The sequence below is a fragment of the Patagioenas fasciata genome, chromosome Z (assembly GCF_037038585.1).
Source record: "Patagioenas fasciata isolate bPatFas1 chromosome Z, bPatFas1.hap1, whole genome shotgun sequence".
Lineage (NCBI taxonomy): Eukaryota > Metazoa > Chordata > Aves > Columbiformes > Columbidae > Patagioenas > Patagioenas fasciata.
The window spans coordinates 10763074-10786906 of NC_092560.1; the positions used below are offsets into that span (position 1 = coordinate 10763074).

At 46.1% G+C, this 23833-nt stretch overlaps 1 protein-coding gene across 1 annotated transcript in view; it reads right to left on the minus strand.

Annotated features, from left to right (window-relative positions):
* The window catches only part of KIAA1958 (KIAA1958 ortholog), a 71293-nt gene extending 50748 nt beyond the window's left edge, over positions 1-20545 (minus strand). Inside the window, exon 1 of the mRNA XM_065861249.2 lies at positions 20456-20545. The gene's annotated coding sequence lies outside the window, so the exon portion shown is untranslated. The remainder of the gene's footprint in view (positions 1-20455) is intronic.
* Between the last annotated feature and the right edge of the window lie 3288 nt (positions 20546-23833).

A 23833-nucleotide genomic window follows, 5' to 3' on the forward strand; every position in this document is an offset into this window, starting at 1 on the left:
AAATATGAGCTGAAGTGTCATAACCTGTAGTCATACCAAGGACATTGATATCAATATCTTATTTCTTCTAACTCTTTCCAGATATTAATAACTTGTTAGCAATTAATTATAAACACTGGAAAACATGCTAAGAATAACCTAAGATCACAGTCTAGGTAACACAGAGCTTTCTAGCATGTATAATTACTAATCCAATTTTTGTAAGCATTTTCAGCAAGGACATGAACACATGAGATACCCACTCGTCCCACTGTGTCACGGAGTGTATTTGCATTTGTAGCCAGCCAGGTCTCTTACACATGCAGACTCAGCAGATATCTGGACATTTCTTGCTTGGAGGAATAAATCACGACCCAGAAGGGATATTTTGGAATTACACTGAGGAAAGACACAGTCTCTTATCTATAAATTAGAAACCAAACAAAAAGGCAAAAAGGTAAAAAAAGAACACGCTGATGTTACTACAGGGGGTAAGCGTCTTGAACTGCCCTGACCAGCTTTATTGAATTTCTGCTGACATTTTTCCAAAAGGATTTCTTTGGCACTGTGCTTGGACAGCTTCCTCTCCTCCCACAAAGAGCTGCTCCAGTAAGAGCTGCTGATTATTTACTATCAAGGTGAGTCCAGCTCACCTCAGTGCAACTCTGGACATAAGGAGAGCAGACTTCAGGTTGCTCAAAGAACTGCTTAGTAAGGTTCCCTGGGAAAAAGCTTTTGAAGGTGCTGGGGTCCATCAGTGCTGGTCACTTTTTAAGTACCAACTCCTAAAAGCACAGGAGCAGGCAAAAGTCAGCTTGGCTGAGCAGGGATCTTCTTATTGAACTGCATTGAAAAAAGAAATTACATGGTCAGTAGAAACAAGGTCAGGCAACATGGGAGGACTACAGAGATGCTGCTCACCTCTGCAGGGAGGAAATTAATGCAACCAAAGCTCAATTATCGTTGAAGCTGGCCAGTACTGTGAAGGACAATAAAAAGGGCTTTTAAAATATGTTAATGGCAAAAGGCAAGCCAGAAATAACACTGGCCCATTATTTGATAAGCATGGTCACCTGATAAACAGGGACACAGACAAAGCAAAGATGTTTAATGTTTTTTTCTCACAGGTCTTCAAGACCAAAGATAGGCTCTGGGACACCCAGAGCCCCAGGCTAGAGAACCATGGCTGTGAGAATGATAAACTCTCAATCAATCACAAATTTGTATGAGATTTGCTACTCCAGCTAGATCCCTACCAGTCAATGGGGCCTGATGGGATTCATCCAAGGGTGCTTAAAGAACTGGCTGATGTCATAGCGAGACTTCTCTCTGTGATTTTTCAAAGCTCTTGGGAATCTAGAGAGGTCTGAGATGACTGGAAGCTGGCAAACATTGTCCCAGTCTACAAGATGGGCAACAGGGACGACCCTGGCAACTACACGCCTGTTGGTCTCACTTTTGTGCTTGGCAAAATTACAGAGAAGATTGTTCTGGGAGTTATTGAAAAACATCTGAAAGATCACACCTGGAATATTGTATCCAGTTCTGGGCCCCTCAGTTCCAGAAGGACAGGGAACTGCTGGAGAGAGTCCAGCGCAGGGCAACAAAGATGATGAAGGGAGTGGAGCATCTCCCTTATGAGGAAAGGTTGAGAGAGCTGGATCTCTTTAGCCTGGAGAAGAGGAGACTGAGGGGATGACCTCAATAATGTTTATAAATATATAATGGGTGAGTGTCATGAGGATGGAGCCAGGCTCCTCTTAGTGACAACCCATGGTAGGACAAGGGGTAACGGGTTCAAACTGGAACACAAAAGGTTCCACTTAAATTTGAGAAGAAACTTCTTCTCAGTGAGGGTAACAGAACATTGGAACAGGCTGCCCAGGGGGGCTGTGGAGCCAACAGTGTCCCTGGCAGCCAAGAGGGACCCGTGTCCTGGTGCATCCAGCACAGCATCACCAGCCTGGCAGGGAGGGGATTGTCCTGCTCTGCTCTGCACTGGTGCGGCCTCACCTGCAGCACTGTGTGCAGGGCTGGACACCACAGGATAAAAAAGATATAAAGCTGCTGCAGAGTGTCTAGAAGAGGGCTATGAAGTTGGTGAAGGATCTGGAGAGGAAGCCATATTGAGGAACGGCTAAAGTCACTTGGTTTGTTCAGCGTGGAGGAGACTGAGAGGAGACCTCATTGCAGTCTACAGCTTCCTCACAAGGGGAGGAGGAGTGGCAGGCACAGAACTCTTCTGTTTAGTGACCAGTGACAGAACCTGAGAGAACGGCAGGAAGGTGTCCCAGGGGAGGTTCAGGTTGGACATGAGGAAAAGGCTCTTCACCCAGAGGGTGCTGGACACTGGAACAGGCTCCCCAGGGAGGTGTCACGGCCCCAAGCCTGACAGTGTTCAAGAAGAGACTGGACAATGTTCTCAGACACACGGTGTGAACTGTGGGGGTGTCACGTGCAGGGACAGGAGTTGGACTGGATGAGCCTTGTGCATCCCTTCCAACTCAGGATATTCTATGATTATATGATAACAAAAAAATCCGTATTGTGTATTCTTGTATTAATGCCTTGAACCATTCTTCATGTGTCTGCAAACATGGCTGGCTTCTTCCAACTGGAAACCATTACCAGTGAGAGAGAGCTCGTGTGGGGGAGCAGCAAGTTGGTGGGGCTCTCACCAGTGAGCTAATTGGTGATGTCAAGATTGGAGACAGCCTGGGCTGCAGTCATCATGCACTGCTGGAGTTCGCAGTCCTGAGGGCCATGGGACAGCAAAGAGTAAAGTCAGGACCCTGGATTTTAGGAAAGCCACTTTCCAGCTCTGCAAGGGGTTAGTCAATGGGACCCCTGAGAAACTGCCCTCAGGGACAAGGGAGCAGAACAGAGCTGGCAGATCTGTAAGGAGGCTTTCCACAGAGCTCAAGAGCTCATAACCCCCCTGTGTAAGAAATTGGGTAAGGAGGGCAAGAGGCTGGTATGGCTGAGTCGAGATCTGCTGGTCACACTGAAGAGCAAGAGGGAGATATACAGGCGGTGGAAGCAGGGACTGGAGTCCTGGGAAGAGTACGGGGATACTGCCTGGTTGTGCAGAGACGGGTCAGGAAGGCCAAGAGACAGCTTGAGCTGAACTTGGCAAGGGACACAATAACAAGAAGGGCTTCTAGAGGTATGTCAACCCAGAGCATGAAGGTCAGAGAAAGTGACCACAAGTAAGTGTACCATAAAAATGATCAGAGGCTGGAACAGCTCTGCTGTAGGGACAGGCTGAGAGAGTTGGGGTTGTTCAGCCTGGAGAAGAGAGGTCTCCACGGAGACCTTATCACGGCCTTTCAGTATTTAAAAGGGGCTTATAAGGAAGATGGGGACAGACTTTTTAGCAGGGCCTGTTGCAATAGGGGTGATGGTTCTAAACTAAAGAAGGGGAGATTCAGATCACACATGAGGAAGAAATTTTTTACACTGAGAGCAATGAAACCCTGGCCCAGGTTGCCCAGAGAGGTGGTGGATGAACCATCCCTGGAGACATCCCAGGCCAGGCTGGACGGGAATCTGAGCAACCTGATCTGGTGAAGATGTCCCTGCTCATGGCAGGGGTTGGACTGGATGAGCTTTGAATGTCCATTACAATCCAAGCTACTCTATGATTCCAAATTTAACCTACTTACTGTCTGCCAGATCGGAACAAATGGACCTAAGAATACTTGTAAAACAGATAGGAACAAAAAGAAAGCCTTGCAGAGCATTTTAAAAGGCTTGTGTTTAGAATAGCTGTGCAGCATGAGAATAAATCTGCCAAAGACAAAAAGGCAAGGAATTAAAATCTCTCGGTTGTACACTTCTGAAAGATGGCAGATAGGGAAAGGGCAGTCAAAAGATTTCTTGCTCTGCAGTACAGCTCTGCAAGTTAAACATTTCATAACTAAGAGCACTGTGCTTGTTAACTACTCATGAAAAAGAGTTATTTAAAGGTAAAGCTTCTGGTTGTTCACATTCGGAGTCCAATCCAACAGAGAGAGCAAGAAGGACATGGTGGAGGAGCAGGGAGGAGAGCAGCATGTGAGACAAATAGCATTTCAGAGGCAGCATTGATTCTGTGCCAGCAACTGAAAGTGATACTCATAGAATCACAGAATCATTTTGCTTGGAAAAGACCCTCATGATTATCAAGTCTAACTGTTAAGCTACTTCTGTCACTAAACCATGTCCCTAAGATCTTCATCTACACATCTTTTAAACACCTCCAGGGATGGTGACTCCACCACTTCCCTGGGCAGCCTGATCCAATGCCTGAAAACCTTTTCTGCAAAGAAGATTTTCCTCATATCCAATCTAAACCTGCCCTGGCACAATCTGAGGCCATTTCCTCTCATCACCTGTCACTGGGAGGAGAGGCCAACACCCTCCATACTACAACCTCCTTTCAGGCAGTTGCAGACAGCAATAAGGTCTCCCCTCAGCCCCCTTTTCTCCAGGCTGAACAGCCCCAGTTCCCTCAGCTGCTCCTCATCAGACTTGTGCTCCAGACCCCTCACCAGTTTCATTGCCCTTCTCTGAACTCTCTCCAGCACCTCAGTGTCTTTCCTATAGTGAGGGGCCCAAAGCTGAACACAGGATTCAAGCCAACCCTATGAAGTATTTGAGCCAGCGCTGTGAAGATACAAGAAATGCAGAATAAACCCTCTGTCCCATTGACCTCCAATGCATGGAGACAGTTCCAACCAGTACCAAGGGGTGAGAGAGGGAGATACCACCAGAGATGACCTCGCTGCTGAGCAGATGATGCTTGGTAAAACTGACCTCCTCACCTGGGTGGCTGCAAATATGGGATGTTCATCTCTGGAGCATGGTCCAATCTGAACCACAGCTGTGCAACATCCAATGTTGAGCTCACCTAGAGCCATATTGTTCAGGACTCCCTGTTTTGCTGTTGTTCTGTATTTGTTAGTTTCATGAATTAAGAGCCACCAGCTCACTTCTGCTACTTACGGAGTATTTTTGATGCAAGTAAAGTAAACTTCTATGATACCATCAGTCAACATTAGGAAAAGACTGACTTAAGAAATGAATGTCAGCAAAAAGCCCACAAAAATACCAAAACACAGATATATTTTGAACAAATGTCCATGAAGAACACAGGTGGTAATGTCACCGTTGCAATAAACTGTTCAGTGAAACAGAGCAACACCACCACCTGCCTCTCCTTTAACAGATGCTTCCATAGGTAGTTAAAGAACTACTTCAATAATTGCTGTTAAGAAATTTACTCTTTACTTAGCTGCCTAACTCAAATACTCACTGCCTGTTTCAGTAAGGCTCACATATGCCTGCAACTTTCATAACGCTTGCTCATAGCGTCTGACCACCCCAACAATGCTGGTGGGTCTACCATTAGGCGTAAAGGCAAAGAGAAATATCTGAGATTTCCAGGCCTGTTCTGAGGGACTGTCAGAAAGCAAGGTGAAGATTTTGTGCCTGGCTCAGCTTCATCAGCTCCATCCAGCCCCTGCACATTCAGGGCCTGTGCTGCTGCCACACACATCACAGCCACGTGCCAGACCCTGATGCATAATGACAGCACTCACTTGATCGTCCTTGCACCTCCCCATTCACACCACACTAAACTCTTCTGCCACTGACATTAACATAAGCAAGACGTATCTCACTAGTTGTCAGCCTTGGAATCGGGGGGGATTTTGGTCAGAGTGCAAGAGCTGGAGCAGTGTGTGCTCTCTATGCCATGCAGCGTGGAGGGAGCAGTTGGAAGCACCACAGATCCACGGATGCCTGTAAAATTAAACTCACAATGCCTGTAAATCTTCTCAAACCACCCTTACCACAGAAAATCAAGGATTGCCCTTTATGGTAAATTCTAGACAACCTTCTCTGTTAACTGTGAAGAAAAAGCTGGCAACCAGACAGGCCATGGGTTTCATTTACAGCAGCAAAAGTTCCTGAAAAACTGCTCTCCCCAGCAGTCTGCAACCTCCCACTCCCAGCCCACTCAATCCCCAGCATGCACTGCAGAGGCCTTTATGAAAACAAACCAAACAAGAATAAAATAGGATTTCGTCAGAACAAACACTGTGTCTTGCCCCAGGGCATGCACAATCATTCTGTCTGTCTGTCTGCCCAGGTTACTCCATGCTCCCCTAGCATAAAAAGCAAATGCATCCCCCAAGGAAGAACAAAAATATTTCCATTTCTGTCAGCAAAATGCAGGCATATTGCCTTGCACTGGCAAGCCTGGTGACTTAAATGCAGGTGCAACGGAGCACATTAGGTCCACATATACCACACACTGCAAGCTACATCTCCTGGCGAGCATCTGGCAGCACCATTGCCCATTTTTCATCTTTTTTTCTGCCTCGCTGTAGTCCGTTTCTCCTTAAGATATCACTGGCTAAGGTATCATCTTCAAAAAGACACTGTTGAATATTGCTCCCTCCTCTTACCAGAAAAACCTATTGCTTTGACCCTGTTTGTGGGGAAAGATATTATGGAATCATAGAATAGTTTGGGTTGGAGAAAAGGAGGCTGGGGAGACCTTATCACTGTCTACCACACTCTCAGCCCTTGCTGACCTGAGAGCCAAGAAAGCAAGAGGAGCAGGTTACAGCCATGCTGCCGAGACAGCTCATGGTGCTGTCCAGATGCAGTCTGGTTTGCAACTGTGCATTTCTGTCCTCCCTGCTTTACCCTTGTTATTACACAGGTGTCCTCCACAGCACAGTTCTAGAGCACGAATTCAGTAGGACTGAGCCTGCTCCTTGGGCACCGCCTGGAATCCACCCCCGGTGGCTCAGACTCTCTTTAAGATCACAAAGCATTCCTGCACCTTCTTTTTTGAGCACTTTTCCCCTCCACCCAGAGGAGTGCAAGTTTCACCAGGGCTGCAGAACATGACACTCCTCAATGGAGTCGTGCATTTACCCAAACACATTACTCGTTATTTTTGGCCACCTCTGTAGCTGAGCAAGCCTCTTGCATGCACTTCCTCCTCAAATGAATTTTCATGTGGCTTTGGAGAAGGACCTAGTTGCTCATGGTGGTGCAGGTGGGAGGGTGGAAGTTATTCTACCCATTTTGTGCCCCTCTGACCTGTTAGGCCACCAGACCTGTAGTCACCATTCTTCAGGAGCTGGATTACGGTGGTTTTGTAACAGCCCTGATTTTGAAGCAGTGGGGTGGCAGTGGTGATCAGGCTGCTTTCCTTTAATTATAAACCTGACACTAACTGAGAAAACAGCCATGTGATTAAGAAAAAAGCCTAAGAGACAGAGGTCTGATCTTTGTGTCCAGCCTTGGGGAAGGTGGTCTGTTCAAACACAACCCTTTCCGAACTCCAGGACAGACCCATGCAGCAGATTGCAGAGCTAGAGCCCAACGCTGCGACATCCTTCTTCCATCCTCCGGAGCTCACCTCTTTGCAGGTAGGAAGGAAAATCACTGTAGTTGTCAGCACTCTTGAGCAGAGCAAGCCAAGCCCAGCTCACCACCCCAGATGTGCCTCTCACCTTGGAGCAGTCAGGGGCTCAGTGGTCTCTGCCTGCTAATAATGCCCTTTAGCAACAAAACATCCTTTACCCCAAGTCTCTCTGACTCAGCTTCTCCTTCTGTAAAATGAGAGCCATAGAGCAAAGGGACACTGTGGACAGCCCACATTGGGGTCTTCAGGGTCAACTGGATGAAGAGTGGACATGACAAAGGCAGATCATTGCTGACTGCACTGTTTGAGAGGCGACTGTAGTCTCCTGCCTAGAGACTCTGACTCAAAACTGGTTTTCCCATGACAGATTTATACCCAAATACAGTAAGCTCTTTCTGGAAGCACCAGTCCTGACTTATGTGACTTTTGAGGCAAACTGGAGTTTCAGAGTCCCACCTCAACAGCACCAAAGCACGCAACCACCAGGTTACCTGGTGGACCAGACAGTTTCTTACATCAGTTTATTTCCTACTCAAACAGCTGGAAACTTCCCCCCTTTTTTGGCGCTACTTTCTTCCTCCTCTCATTCTCCATCTAAGCATATTACCGACATCTCTCTCTCCACAGCACTCAAAGTACTTTTTCTACACTTCAGACTTTTTTCCCCTTCACAGTATATTCTGATGCTGAACTATCGTAAAACTGTCTTCCTGCAGTCTCCCACCCTCAAAGCACAGGAATATTGGTTTCTTATAACAGCTGATCAAAACTGCTGCTTTTCACAGTGTTGAGTTAAAATGCTGGGACTATCAGATACTAATAACCAACTACTAATGCAAATCTTGTCTTTCGATGACAGAACTACAGCCTGAGAAAAGAAAGCAAATTACCCTGAAAAGCAATAGCAAAGTAGACATTTACAAAAATGCTTTTCTGAGGTGATTCTTGTATAGAAAGCTCAGATGCAGATGCAGTATCTGATATCAGGCAGCTGGCGGTAGTATCAGGTATCTGCTGTACGCTTCTATCAGATACAATAAATAATATACAAGTAATGCAAAATATTCAGTTTCATCCTGTCGCTACTTACTTGAGATCGCACTGCATGCATTACCTTATCTCTAGCTGAATGCAACACATCTGCCCAAACCCATCACTGAAGACTGCATTAAATTTCCTTGGCAGTAATGTTGTTATATATGCAGCATGTTTATCTAGTGCTGTGTTTTCTATTTTCTGTCTTAAGTGTCTTGAAAATGTAAAAGGAATTCAATTTGCTGCCTACTCAAATACTTTCTACCAAACAACCTAATGGGTCAAACCATGTGAAAAATGGTAATGCCATTTTCTTCTGTCAGTACCCTGAAACCCGCAAAAAAACCCCCAAACAAACAAAAAAGCCACACAACAAAAACAAGGCATTGTTTCTCAAGTGGCATGTCGTATCAGCAGAAATTCTACTCTGACATCCTTCTGAACTCCTTATAGTATAATTATAAATACAGCAAAAGTGATACACTTCTATTATTTTTGCAAAAGTATCTTGCACAGGCAGCGCATAAACAAATGTAGTGCAGCACTTAAGTGGAACCAGACAGGATCACACTCATACAGCAGTCATGAAGGAAAGCTGCTAGACCGCCGACAGCTGTGAGAGCCTTTTGAAGTAGTCATTAAACAGAGAGGAAAGGTGAACCAAGCAGATTAAAGTGACCTATATGACTTAATTTACTTGACCTTCAATAAAGCTTTGAGAAGATACCTCATGCAGGTGTGCAATGGGCACAGAAGAGCTTCCCACCGTGTGAGAAGGACCTCGCTGACAGAGGACACTGGTGTTAGTCATGGGGGCCTGGGTCCAGCTCTCCCAGTTGCCAGTTGGCTGGGAGGAGGTGTTTGCAGCTTCTGCTGAACCCAGCCCCAGACTCTCATGTCATGAAAGCATAGAATCACAGAATCATAGTATCAGGTAATAGTTTGGGTTAGAAGGTACCTTCAAAGCTCATCCAGTCCAACCCCTGCCATGAGCAGCGACATCTTCACCCAGATCAGTTTGCTCAGAGCACCGTCCAGCCTGGCCTGGGATGTCTCCAGGGATGGGGCATCCACCACCTCTCTGGGCAACCTGGGCCAGTGTTTCACCACCGTCATGGTAAAAAATTTCTTCCTCATGTCTACCCTGAGCCTTTTCTGTCCTAGGACACCATCCCTGGACAAAAAGTCCATACAAGATGACAGGAAACTCACTGCACCTCCAAACTGTGACCTGTGCAAGATGGGCAAGAACACAGAACCCAGAGGAACAGATGGTCCACTCACACAAACACCCTAGTCCCTCTGCACAGCCAGGAAGTCCCCACCTATAGCCCTACCCAAGCCTACCAAAGGCTGTATTAGTTTTACAGGAAGGTTTGCATAGTACTGTCAGGGCAACCAGGTGTGTCCTTCAAGCCCTCCTAGTGACTTGCCAGCTCAGTCCCAAAACTCTGGTATGTGTGAGGTCCACAGCAAAAGTACATTTGAGTAAAGACTCCAGCTCCCTCCTTTACACAGGAATCTCAACAGCCACAGGTAGATGCCCCTCCATCTCCTCACTGAGAGGCACAACGAAGTCCCCTCTGATGAATGACGTGGGCAGGAAATGGAATATACACTGGTCAGCCCACTTTCCTCTGAAAAGCTACAGTCTGCCAAAATACAAAAAAAAACACCAAAAAAACCTGGCAGCTCCCTCGAAACATGTCAATGAAGGTCACTGCCCTGTGGTCATTAGAAGTGGAAAAAGGGGCATTGGACGAAAAGGATTTATATAGCATAATATTACAAATTTACCCCAGCTATGCCAGTGGGAACAAGAAAACCACACTGTGCAGTGTGGGCAAGCAGAGCAATTCACAGGTCGAGGCAGCCAAGGAAAGATACTGAGCACCTGATGACTAGATGTGTCACTCAGACTTTTTGTTTTTAGTTGTGCCAGAACGGTGCTGGTGCATCAATTCTAACCAAGTAAAACACAGAGCAATTTGCTCTTATCTTGTTAAAAAGCATATTCCTCATGCCCATTATGAATCTCACAGGGAACTGCTGCAACGATGGAAACCATCACCTTCCACTGAAGAAGCAAAATCAACTTCTGCTCCAGAAGAAAAATAAATCATTGAGCCCAAAGGGCAAGTCCTGAGATTTCAAAATCCACATGCACACACTGGATTAATTTCTCTTTGTTTCATAAAGCCCGCTGAAGCGGTTACAGGTTTTCACTTCCCCCATCTTAATCTTCCCAGTATTATCCCATGTAAATACTTCTGCACCAGTTAAATGGTCTGTAAACTAAGCTAATCAAACACAGCCAAACAGTTTAATCAGTATCTAGGAGGTCAGTAGAGGTGAAATCAGTTTTAGAGACGCCTGACTGCAAAAAGGTCACTTAGCTTTACAGAGCTAACTATCCAACGGGAAAGTATTGAATGTTAACACAGGCACACAAAAAAAATTGAATTGCAACGGTTAATAGTGCGTATCTTTGCTATATAGCTCCGAGCTGCTATTTCTCCTTGACTCCTGGCTAGACCAAAACAAATTTTAACCATCTTTATGAGACTGTTCAAATGCATATAGCAAACACAATGCATTAAAGCAGATACAACATATGGAATAGAGTTCAATTAAAGTGTGGAATGTTTCTTGCAAATAAAGGGCTGGGTGAATAACTGCCCTCCATATAAATTGCCTGATGCTGTATTCCAGCAACGCTCCACCATCTTGTGGAGCTGTTCCAACACAGGACTTACTTGTGATGCTCTGTATAATGTATTCTCTTGCAGTCCAAAAGAAGCTGTAAATCCAAATTTACAAACTTTTACTTTTTTACCTCTGCCAGACAGCAATTTTTTTTATACTCATGAATGCATTAAGAAGAGCTGCTGTACATTTCCATACTGAAATCAGTCTCATTATTTCAGAATAGATTACCTAACCAAACAAAAAAGCTAGCTGAAGGGGAAACACATTCACAGGCAACTTCAGAAGAATATAGGAAAAAAAATGCACACAACTTAATTATCTACTAAAATTTGCAAACATTTATTGACTAGTGCTTCTGTTTCTAGGAGGATCATTCACCTGTATTAAGCTGGATTGCACCATAATGTCTAATATGTTATATGGCTGAGCCCTTAGACTATTTATGGTAAGACAAGGGGGAAAAAATATGCATACTGTGGATTTATATATATCACATGTATATTTTTCTGGCTTTCTTCACTCACTCGCATAATAAGTATCTTCTCTCCCTCAAATAAAGGCAGATTTGTAATATTAAAATATCCGACCCAGCTCTCCCTAGCCAAAAAAATCTTCATCAGTCACCAGTATTTCAATTAAATCACGCTGCCTGTTCAGCAAACACTCAGCATTGTGCCTGATTTTAGGCTGATACCAGGCACGAGGCACCAGGTCACACAAAGTGGGTGGAGTTCTACATTGCTTGTTTAATTCACAATATTCAGTTCAGCAAAAATACACCATTTATGGGGTTCTTAGCTATACCCTGCTATGAAGTGAAGCTGTGTGCAGAAAACAGGATTTAACCAAAAGAGTTTTTGGACACAAGTTATTTGCATGAGGGGTTTTTCCATAACTTGACATGGGGCCACAAGTTTTAAACTTTGAAGGAGAATCTACACTGAAATGTAACTTGAAATCCAGAAGGTTTGGAAATTATCAATCTGCTGGTCGATATTCAATGTTCATTCACTTGTTATAAATACGCAACACTTCTTTTTAACTGGTTTAGTTCCACAACACTTATCTGTATTTTTGGAAATCAGAGATGGAAATGTTAAAGCTGCATGGTTTAAACTGAAGTCAACACTCATCAAGTCTGCTAAAATTGCTAGGATTCACACATCTGGCACACACTATGCCAACCACTTTACAGAACAGTTTCAATTGTAGTCTACTGATTCCTCAATAAATGTTTGCCTCCTGGGTCTGAAAAATTTAACACTGAGCCTGTGAGTAAGAGCTCTGTTTTTCAAAAGCCACCCTTTATTTTGTAGTTACAGGTAGGAAGCTTAAAATATGCCTTAACTAAAACAAAACAAAACAAAACACCAAAACAACAAACAAACAGTATGCAATCTAAGTTTCAGGCAGGAGATACTTTCCTAGTTAAAAACAAAACAAAACCACAAAAACAAATCAAAACCAAAACCCACAAACAAATCCCTTTCAGTTACAATAAAATCTGAGCAGATATTTATTTAGAACGGCATGACCTGGTACGACTATGGACCGCTGTAGAGGGACAATCCACACGACCGCTAATAGAAAATGTTCTACTGAATGAGAACATCAGCATCTCCTGTGCAAAACTTGATCAACAGCAAGGATCAAAATCTCACCAATAAAAAAAGTGTCACCTCCTACATTTTGAGAATAGTTCACTAATTTTGTTCCATCCTGCAATATTTTGAAAATTCTAAGCTATGACATTTGGAGTGTTACCAGCTAAAATATGCTGGCTCCTTATGGTGTTTTGCAGCAGATTTTGCAAACTATCACGGAGTGGTGAGGGTTTTTTCTACAGCTTCAGGAGAACACTTAGCAGAGAACATAAACACATCCTCTCCCTTCTGTAGTCAAGACAGCAGACACACCAGAAATACAGAAATTATGGACCGCAGCTTCAGGTTTAAGGAGAGGAGACAAACAGAAAGGTTAAGGAAACACTGCAACCCTGAGTGCATATGAAAAGCTCTTCTTTCTCTAATTTTGGCTGCCATCCTGCAGACTCTCTGTGCACAACTGCACAGAAGCACCTGCCTGTAGCCCAGCTAAGGGAAAGAAGCCAGAGAGCCGTGGTCAATGGGACAGAGTCCAGTTGGAGGCCAGTATCTAGTGGAGTGCCTCAAGGGTCAGTACTGGGGCCGGTATTATTCAATATATTCACCAATGATTTGGATGAGGGAATAGAGTGCACTGTCAGCAAGTTTGCTGATGACACCAAGCTGGGAGGAGTGGCTGACACACCAGAAGGCTGTGCTGCCATCCAGAGACCTGGACAGGTTGGGGAGTTGGGCAGGGAAAAATTTAATGAAATATAACAAGGGCAAGCGTAGAGTCTTGTATCTGGGTAGGAACAACCTCAGGTTCCAGTATAAGTTGGGGAATAACCTATTAGAGAGCAGTGTAGGGGAAAGGGACATGGGGGTCCTGGTGGACAGCAGGATGACCATGAGCCAGCACTGTGCCCTTGTGGCCAGGAAGGCCAATGGTACCTGGGGTGTATTGGAAGGGGGGTGGTTAGTAGGTTGAGAGAGGTTCTCCTTCCCCTCTACTCTGCCCTGGTGAGACCACATCTGGAATATTGTGTCCAGTTCTGGGCCCCTCAGTTCCAGAAGGACAGGGAACTGCTGGAGAGAGTCCAGTGCACGGCAACAAAGATGATGAAGGGAGTGGAGCATCTCCCATGTGAGGAAAGGCTGAGGGAGCTGGGGCTCTTGAGGTTGGAGAAGGAGACTGAGGGGTGACCTCATTAATGTTTATAAATACATCAAGGGTGAGTGTCAGGAGGATGGAGCCAGGCTCTTCTTGGTGACAACCAATGATAGGACAAGGGGTAATGGGTTCAAACTGGAACACAAGAGGTTCCACTTAAATTTAAGAAGAAACTTCTTCTCCGTAAGGGTAACACGGCACTGGACCAGGCTGCCCAGGGAGGCTGTGGAGTCTCCTTCTCTGGAGACATTCAAACCCGCCTGGACACCTTCCTGTGTAACCTCATCTGGGTGTTCCTGCTCCAGCAGGGGGATTGGACTGGGTGAGCTTTCGAGGTCCCTTCCAGTCCCTGACATTCTGTGATTCTGTGATTCTGTAAGGTGTGAATCCCACATGGGTGTGCTGCTCAAAAAAGGGAGGAGGTTTCTCACTGTCAAAGCGCTTTCCTGCGCCGGGACTGCTTCTGGAGAGATATCAGTGCCATCACCAGGACAGAGCTGAAGATGCATCAGCTGAAAAGCGCTTGCATTTCACCATGGCATTTCCCTCTCCATGCCATTGACATCCCTATGCATAACCACTCGCACATCACAGTGGGCCACACTGCTCAATGTGGTGAGGTTGTGCTTTGCTGTCACTTACAACTTCAGACAGGTGCCACTTCTCCCCCATCTCTCTATTACCTATTAAAAAAATCAAATTTCTGGTTGTCTTTCTTCAGCCCTGTTCGGAAATGTCCACTATACTCTTTCTAGAGAAAAGCTTCCTACAGACAAGGGGTTTAATCATGAAAGAAAAATCACTAAAAGTCAGGGGTCCTCCTAAGCAGAGCCACAGTTCCTCTCTCCCTGCCATCAGACGATTGTGTAACTTCGTGGTGAGGATTTCCCACAGCAGCATCCTCGCACATCATCCCAGAGCTTCCTGAACCTTTTTCTTAGAGACCACGTTCCGATGTCCAGCCCTGACCTTGCCTCCTACTGAAAATTACTCTTTCTTCTCCCATCCACTTTGACAACGAAGCAAAGTTATTCCCTTCCCTTTTGCAGTGTGGGGTTTTTTTGGCTAAAAAAAAAAAGGAAATTTGGCAAAAGAATTGCTACCCAGCTTGTAATTTCAGCATTTCCCTAATCCTACCAGAGAGCAGAACCCTGCATTTTACACCTCACTCCCTATCATCTCCAGCCCAGATCTCTAACCTGTTGAGATGATTTCGAAACTTGATTCTGTGCTCCCAGGTCTTTGTGGCTCCTTCCACCCCTGTGCTCCGTGTAGGTGCCATATGGAGGGAGGTGCGTTATTCCTTCCACTGGATCATTCGGGAAAATGCGGGATAGGACTTGGAGCAGGAGAGGTCCCAGCAGACACAGCTCCCTCACCCCGTAAGTCAGACACATTCTCTGTGAGATCTCCTTTTTCTCTCACATCTGACTACAGAATAGAATACGTATAATAATAATAAAGTATAATAATAATGAATAACATATATGTTAATATATGACATTATGATACATTAAATAATATAGAACACATAATACAGTATCAACATAGATTACATTATTTACATGTAGTACAAATATTATATATTTTTATATTACATATATATAGAAATAAGGATAATATGTTTGTATATTATTCATATTTATATATGACACATCTTTACACCTTTGTAAAACATAATAGTAGTTATTTTGGGGGGCAGACTGTTAAGTGATTTCTCAAAACAGCTTGTAAACCACAGCCCTTGACCATGTGGAAATTTACACCCACAAAATACAGGGCTGGGTTCAGCAGAGGCATATTAGAAACTCTGCTTTTTTGTGTTGGGGGTACGCGTGCAGGGGCAAGGGACGGCACTTGACACCGGCAGCCCAAGCAGCAGAACCAACAACAGCTTTTAACAGCCGCAGCTCCCTTGTTCGCAGGCCAGCAGACCCCAGCTCGGGGAAAACAGCTTTAAAATGCTGTGACCTCTGCAACTAAAGGCAACGATCCAGAGCCCAAAAGTGGTGTGTCTAGCTCTTAGCCATTTCACAGCTTTCCACTGGAGTTTTCCCTCCAAGGTGGATTTCTAAACCCAACACTTGTTGCAGATAGTTTTATTCTGTCTGTCACACCAACCAGCAATCTTTAAGCCAGGATAGGTTAATACACAGTTAAGTACCACAGGTCATTTAGAGGCTGCTTCTGGCAGCCAAGGCAAGAATTTCAATGTAAACTACTAGACCATCAGTGGTTTTTCTTTCTCCAGCCTTAACACATGACAGGATAGCCACCAAAATTTAGAATTACTTAATTCAGTTGCAGCCAGCTTTACACAAATTTTGAATAAAACTGCTGTAGAAGATAATTTTATGATGGATAACTTTCTTGTGTATTTCTTTTGTTAAGATGCAGCTGCTCATAGGTGAAGGAACTAAACAACAAAGCTTTCAAACTATAGCACTGGTGATTCAAGCAAATAAAACTATTTGGATGTTTAAATGTTTTGACATTTGCCCACCGCTATATGCTTATGTCCATGTTTTTAAAAAACATTTGGCTTTTTGTTTTATTTTGTTTTCTTGATTGTCCACACTGATGGAAGACAGCCACCTTACTGAAGATCACAGAGGAAAATAATAGGGTAGATCATACAAAAAAGGGTGGGGAAATTAATGAAATAAACAAAGCTGGAGAGAAAAAGGGAGAGGCATCTCTCACCTACCATCATCTCTTCTAGTTATCTTAGGTACTATTTAGAAACTATGTATGTAAAATACCTTAGGTACAGTAATTCTTTCTAGAAAATAATTACTTTGAACTCTTGCAGTGGAAATAAAAACTTGCTGACGGTCACAGTGCTCACTCCATGAACATCATTAATCTAATCCTGTGATTTTGCACTTACAGGAAAACTTTTGTTCCCCTAACTTTTCAAAGGACTAAAACCCCAAGATGCCTGAGTCCAACAGGACTCAGGTGATGTCTCTGAGCTAACCTAAGTCACGTGAACAAAAGTTTGCAGATCCTGCTTGTTGCTAAACAATAAATAAGAAAAGGGAACAGAGTAATATGAAGGAACTCTCCAGCAATACAAGGACTGTGATAAAAACTGAAGAAAACACATTACTGAAAGTTACCTGCTTACATCCCATCCGTGTATGTATGACTGAGGTTAAATTACTATACATTCTCACCGTGCTGAAGGCATCTATTCTTTTATTTCTGTTTCCATTTCGACTGCTTGAGTCCAGGCAGTCATATGAACAAAACCTTTTATTTAATTCAGGGCCCAGAATTACCAAACCAGAAAAACACAGACTACCAGTGGCCAGCCAAGGGTCTCATTAGGCAATCTGTGCAGTGCACTCGTTACCACGGAAACGAGAGAGAGCTGGCACGCTGTAATTTCTATCTTGCACGAGAATTCACCAACCCTGCCAGTAAATAAAGTTCATAAATCAACAAATCATAGCCAAGGTCAAGTAACTGAGGATGAAGCAGTTGTGGTCCACAGGTCTTCTTCATTATTAATAGTACTAACGTGTAAGTCTTTCAAGTTTCCCTGAGCTATTAGGAGGATCCATCATGGGAACATTTGACTTAGTTAAACTAACACTGCTCTTTGAATGTTTTTCACAGAAAAGGAACCAGAAAAGCCAATAAAAATTCTCACTGCTTTAAGTCGCTAACCTTCATCTCACACCGTTTTACTCTGCAGAAAGCTGTGCAGCAATAAGCTTTGAAAACAGGGCCTTCCGTTCAGCTAGTTACACTTGAATTACCAGATGCATAACAATCCTCGAGAGGACTAATTGCCATGCATGTTTCTGTCAAGTGCCTTACAAACAGTAGTTAATTTTCACACCACCTCTCTGAGCTGTGCATGGCTGGGTTATCGCTCTCGGAGTGCAGATGTGGAAAAACAGCGGAAACAAGTGCCAGGGCTGGGATTACACATCTGCCCACACTTGAGGCATTCAGACCTCTACACTCGGCCTTTTATAACTGACAGGGAAGGGAGTCAGAGGGGCATAAGGTCCGAAGGCTGAAAATACTGAAAGGCACTGCTGAAACTCCGAGTCTGCGTTGAGCTTGAGCACATGGACACGGCCGCCCAGTCAAACTGGCACCACGGAGAGGTTCGGCGGCCACTTAGCGACTACCAGGTGTGAACTGCTAACGAAGCAAACCACTACCGCTTTGGGAACTCGGTGACTCGGTAAACCTGTTATCATTGCATGCACGAAGCAGAATTGTACTGTGCTTTTCAAATTTTCAGTAAGTTCAGTTACAGGAGACTTCCTGGTGTAGCACAGAGACATAGATGCAACAGTACACAAGCATCATCGATATATATTTGCTTAAAAACATACAAACAAAACCCCAAAACATCTTGCTAAGAATTGCTAAAGCAGCGCTTGAGCTGTTAAGAGTTTTTGCACAAGTTTTAGGTTACCTTCTGGAAATGTAGCTATTTTAGTGGAATAGAAAGAATACCTGTGTTATGCTCTTGAGAGGCATTACTGGCAACACCAGAAAGAGTAACTCCACTGCCTATCTCAGAACAAGCTTGACACTGCATGTAAGACCATCTACTATCCCCCGAACACCTTCTGTTAAAAATTAGTTCACACAGTATCTTTCTGCCAGTTCTTACGTCTTTTTTACTTGCTTGGGTGCGAGGTTTTTAAACTATCAGGTTGGTTTGTCAGTTTACCTACAAAATATTTTGAAGAGCCGATAGTTGAGCACAAGGTTGAGAAACAGCTTTTTGCTGAAAGCCACAGACGGAGGGGGATCACTGAAGCAGGTCGCCTGCCAGGCTCAGCGCAGGGCTGCAGGTGAGCGCATAAACCACGCCACTTCCGAGTTGGACTTTGGTGTGTGGCCTTAGTAGTGGGCAAAAGTAAGTTCAGCCAAGCCTGACATGATGTTTTAAAAATCAGGCAGATCTGGCCCCCAAGGTGGTTTTACTCGCCTCCTGGTAAGGCCGGTCATTTGGAAGCAGCCCAGACGGATGCTCGTGTGCTGTGGGGCAGGCGTGCAGCCCGGCGGGTGCTGGCTGGGTTATTAGAGTAATTACAGTGCCACACAGGTACAGCCATGTCTGTCCGAGCACCAGGTTACATGGAGGGGAACGGGAGCAGCCACAGGGTGAAACAGGAACTGGTCACTCCTGACCTGAAATGACCTTTCAGGGTTACTCTGTTTAAAGAAGGAAAAAAAGACAAACAAGGCGAGGCCATGACCTGAAAAGTTGCCATCCAGAATGTAGCAAAGGGATGTAATAATTTGATTTATGCAAATTCTCACTGCTGCTACCAGGTACACTAAGGGTTTGAGCCCATTTCTTTTCAAATCAACAGAAAAAACCATTACTGTCTCCGGCAGTTCACATCAAGCTTAGGCATCTATCACAGTTTTAGTACTGCAGCAGTACTTGCAGAGGTGTTATTTCTGAGGATAGCAGGGGAATAGCAAAGAAGGCAGGTAAAAGCAAACTTCATGGATTAACAATTCAAATGTTGAAAGCCAGGCATATACAAGGACTTCATTTTTACACAGCATATTGTTTTGTTTCTGGAACAGATCTTCATTCACTTGAATGGAAACAGCCTTACTCCACATCTAGCACTACTGGATAAGCAGCTGTATTCAGGGGATATTTATAACGATTAACACTGCAGATGGAAGGTGAGTTCTAACGTATGTGTCATAGTTATTCCTTTGGCTGGAAAGTGGCTCTGTTTCTGACAGCCAGAATTAAATTGTGGAAGGCTCAATGTACGTCTCCACCGTTTTCACTCTTTTCCTTTGCACTTGACCATCTTTTCCAAGCTTGTTTCACAGTTTTCTGGCTTCCCTTATCGCTCCTGCCTCGTCTTGGTGCCAAGCCAAGTTTGCAAGGGGCTGCCTCTCCCTATGTGCACCCCACTGCCTGTGCCGGCTGGAGGCAATAGGGACCCCCTGTGCCCCCCTGCAGGAGGTGATGGGGGGGCTGAACACCCCTTGCGGGGGGGGGTGGTGGTGGTGCAAACCACACCACCAGGTATGGCCCCTCCACTCTGCCGCTCCAGGCAGCCGCCAGACCCCAGGGACCCCAAACTGCAGCCCCCCTGGCTGCTCCCCTCCCGCCTCTATTTCAGCACAGGGCTGGAGGCGGGGGGGGGGACGGAAGGGACGCGTTTTTTAATTTGTTTGGCTTTTTTTTTTTTTTCAAGAGGATGCAACGGGGGGCAGCGGGGATCACCCCGCTCCCTATGTTGTGCTATAACCAGACCCCCCTGCCAGGCACTCCTGCCCCCCACGTCCCCATGCGCCGGCAGCTCCCGTGCAGCACGGGGGGCACAGCCACCGCTGTCCTTGCCCCGCTGCCGCGCGGGAAGGCCGGGGGGCCGGGGTATCTGCCCGGGGAAGGTTCCCGGAGAGCCCTCCGCTGCGCACAAAGGGAGAGACGGGGAATATCGCCCGCCACCCCGCCTCGGCGCGCAGCGCTGGATGCACACACGGACACACGCACACACAGACAGACGGACACACGGCGCAGCCGGGCGGGTCACGTACCTGCAGGTGCCTGTCGGTGAGTGCGTGGCGTGGGGAGGCTGTGCAATATCGCCTGTATTGCATGGGGGGGATTACTGTGATATTGCTCGGGGGCTGGGGAGGGGGGGCTGCTCTGCTCCCTCCGCCCTCTTCCTCTTCCCCCTCCTCCCCGCTCCGTGTGTCTGCGCTGCCCTGCGCGCTGGTACTCCGCGCCAGAGGAGGCAGCGACGGGCTCCGGCTCCTGTCAGCTACCGGAAACCGGCGCCTGGTCAGGCAGACCGCAGGAAGTGTGCAATGGCACACCCGTGCACCGCCCCGCACACCGGGCCCGCCGCCGGCCCCGCGCACGGGCCCCGAACCGCGGTCCCGCTGGCGGCAGCAGCCCCGCCATGGCCGGGCCCGCAGCGGGGGAGCGGCTGCAGTGTGGCTGGAACGGCGAACGCAGCCAGAGGCTGGTCGGGGGGCACCAGCGCCGCCAAAAAGCCCTGTGGGGGTGGCGATCGCCGTGCACCCTGCGTGAGCGCGGGCAGATGGAGCTGCTCCATCTGCATCGCCACGGGTAGGGGTGTTTGCCTTTAAAAACGGGGAAAAACCGTGCACACAAAACCAGGAGTGTCTCAGTGAGGAATGCATTCCCAACTGCCAAAAGTAATCTAATTATCCTGATGAAGATCTGTTGGCTTACACCAGCTGAATTACTCAAAGTAGCTGTGTCCGAACTGCTAGTCAATTGTTTTCTGCTGGTAAAAAAATTGCACTCTTTTTACATGACGTCATATGTACAACACCATATGTTTATTAATTTTGTATGGGGTATATACATACGCACGCATATATGTGTATCCCTCCTATGTATGCATATAGGGCATTAAAAATTGCGATTTGCCTATTGTGAAAACTGCAACGTTCTGATTTTGGCTGCAACGCAACGGCAACATTACGCATATCTGGTTTTTTGCTCACTGTGTGCTTGCAGCATTTTCTCTGTGTGTTGGTTCTCCCACAACACATGAGGTAGATGCCAAAGCAAACTCTGCTCATCTCCTCAGTTGGGCTTTTTCCCTTGCCTTGTTGCATCACTCCAGAGGAGACAGGCCAGGCTGCTGCTGAAGGAATGTCAGCCTTCCAAGCTGGCTGCTTCATGCCCCAAAGGTTTCCTTTCCTCATGTTCTTTATGCCAACATTTGCTAAACTTGAATGGGCTAACACATGCTGCTATCTACAATGGCAACAATGCTTACGCAAGAGTATAATGGAGGCAATCTGGAAGTATATTCGTGCCAAAAATAATGCTCTTTCCGGGTTTGCCCATATGCAGCAGGGGAATTTGGTAGCAGCGCTAACCTCGCCTGTGGAAGATTGCCATCCATTCTGCTCTTGTTATTTTCAGTAAGATGTCATTGCCGTGCTGCTGCAACACACCAGAGGTCTTTAATGCTTTAGAATTAAGGGTTCAGTGTTAAGACTCCTAAAGATCGAGAAACCTAAATGGAAGAAGTAATTACGCCAGGGAGTAAAGGGAGAGTCTGCCTCCATCCATCATGCCAAACACATGACACCCTGCAAACACATCTTGCTTTTCATGCAGGGACCTAGAGTCAAAGCACTGGCAACGTTGAGGACGAGACCACCACCTTCCTGGACTCTGCTGCATCCACAGGCTCCCACCAGGCACTAGGATGGGCTGTGCTTCAGGGATGTGACCCCCAGAACCCCACGGGCCACCAAACATGCCTCCTCAGCAGAGGCTGCACAGGTCCTACTGTTCAAACCAGTGCTCTGTTTGCTGCCAGGATGGGACTGCTGAGCTCCCTTTTCAAGATCAAATAGTTGTATTTTCGCAAATGATGTCACTAAGGAATTCCTGGGAGAGCTGCCTTCTAAACAAACACTTTAACTCCAAGGGCCTTAAACCCAGGCACGTCTCGTGCAGTCAGGCAACAAGAGGAGCTTGCTCTTCATTGCTGGTCTTTGATCTTCTTGTTGGCCTCCTTTCTGCAGAAGGAGAACTGACTCTGCTGGCCATAACTTCAGTGCAAACTGCTGAAATGAACACTAACTTTCTTTTTGCAGTCAGCTTTGAAGAGCACTTGGAAGCAGTCAGCAAGCCACAGTTTGAAAACCATTACCTGTCTTACTTATATGGCTTCTTCATTCTCATTTCTGATCCCTCCTTCCTTTCTCCTGACTCCTTTGCATTTTTGCTTTACTTTTCTCTTTTTCTCTCATACTCTACTGTGTCAACAGGACAAAGTAGCCTCCAAACCTGTCCTTTTCTGCCTACCTCTTTCTACTCCTTCACTTCTCCATTGTTAGGAGCAACCCCAGGTCAAAGCTGTGTCTGCATTTGTTAATTAAAAAGAGGGTTTGAAAATGCTTCTGAAACCTCTGACGTGGTTGCTTGGCTGTTGTGCCCTGTTATCATCACAGCATTGTATGCGGGGCTGTAATTGCATCAAGAGTTTCTGGTTTGTATCATGTGCACTGCCGAAGAGCTCAGCTAGCCTGGTAATGTCATCAGCACTTCAGTGCAGAATTGCAGTTTTAGGTGGGCTCATGTTAGCTCATTGTCTGTATCAGTAGCTGCCCTGGAAGGGCAGTGAGCAGTGTGCACTGATGTTCCTGCAAAAACAGTGTTTTCTCCGGGAAGCAGAGCTGCCGATGTTGACTTAATGGGACTGTGCTGGCCACTGCAAGGCAGACAGACAGACTGACTGCCCTGCTTCTGCACAGCCGACGGACTGCCGCCATGAGGGGGTGTTATTGTGGATCATTTATCTTCATGTCCCCTACTTGGCATGAAGCACACAGAGGCAGAGCTCTGACTGTTGTAGGGTCACATGCCAGGGGTGCTGAGCATCTCTCCATCAATGGTCCGCATGCTTGGATGAGACAGCAGCGTCCTGTCATTAATGCAGTGGGCTGAGGAAGAATGTATATCACATCCTCAACCCAGACCTAACGCAGACTTTCTGTGGTGACCTTGGGCACCTCACTAACCTCTGTTTAGCCATCTGTGCTACGACCATTTATCAGCCCTATCAGGCTGTGTGACAAGGACGAATTTGCTCAGTCCAGGCCTCAGTGCCAGGAAAACTGCAGCTCGTGGTGCTCAGCGGAAGCTCATGCTCTCCTCTTCTGAACTGCTGGGCAGCCTGATGGATTATCTGCCACCCCATTAACACCAGTGCCACCAGCAGACCAAAATCAATGGGCAAAGGCAGAAGAGTCCCAGATCCCACAGGAACTGAGTCTTCTGCAGGGAGAGACTGGCTGGGCCAGTACGCTGTGAAACAGAACGTACAAGTTGCCAAACAGGAGGGAAAGGAATCACTGGCCTCCTGTTTGGAAACACCTACCTGTCTGCTTGAAGAGAGGTCCAGTGGTCACAGCGAGTTA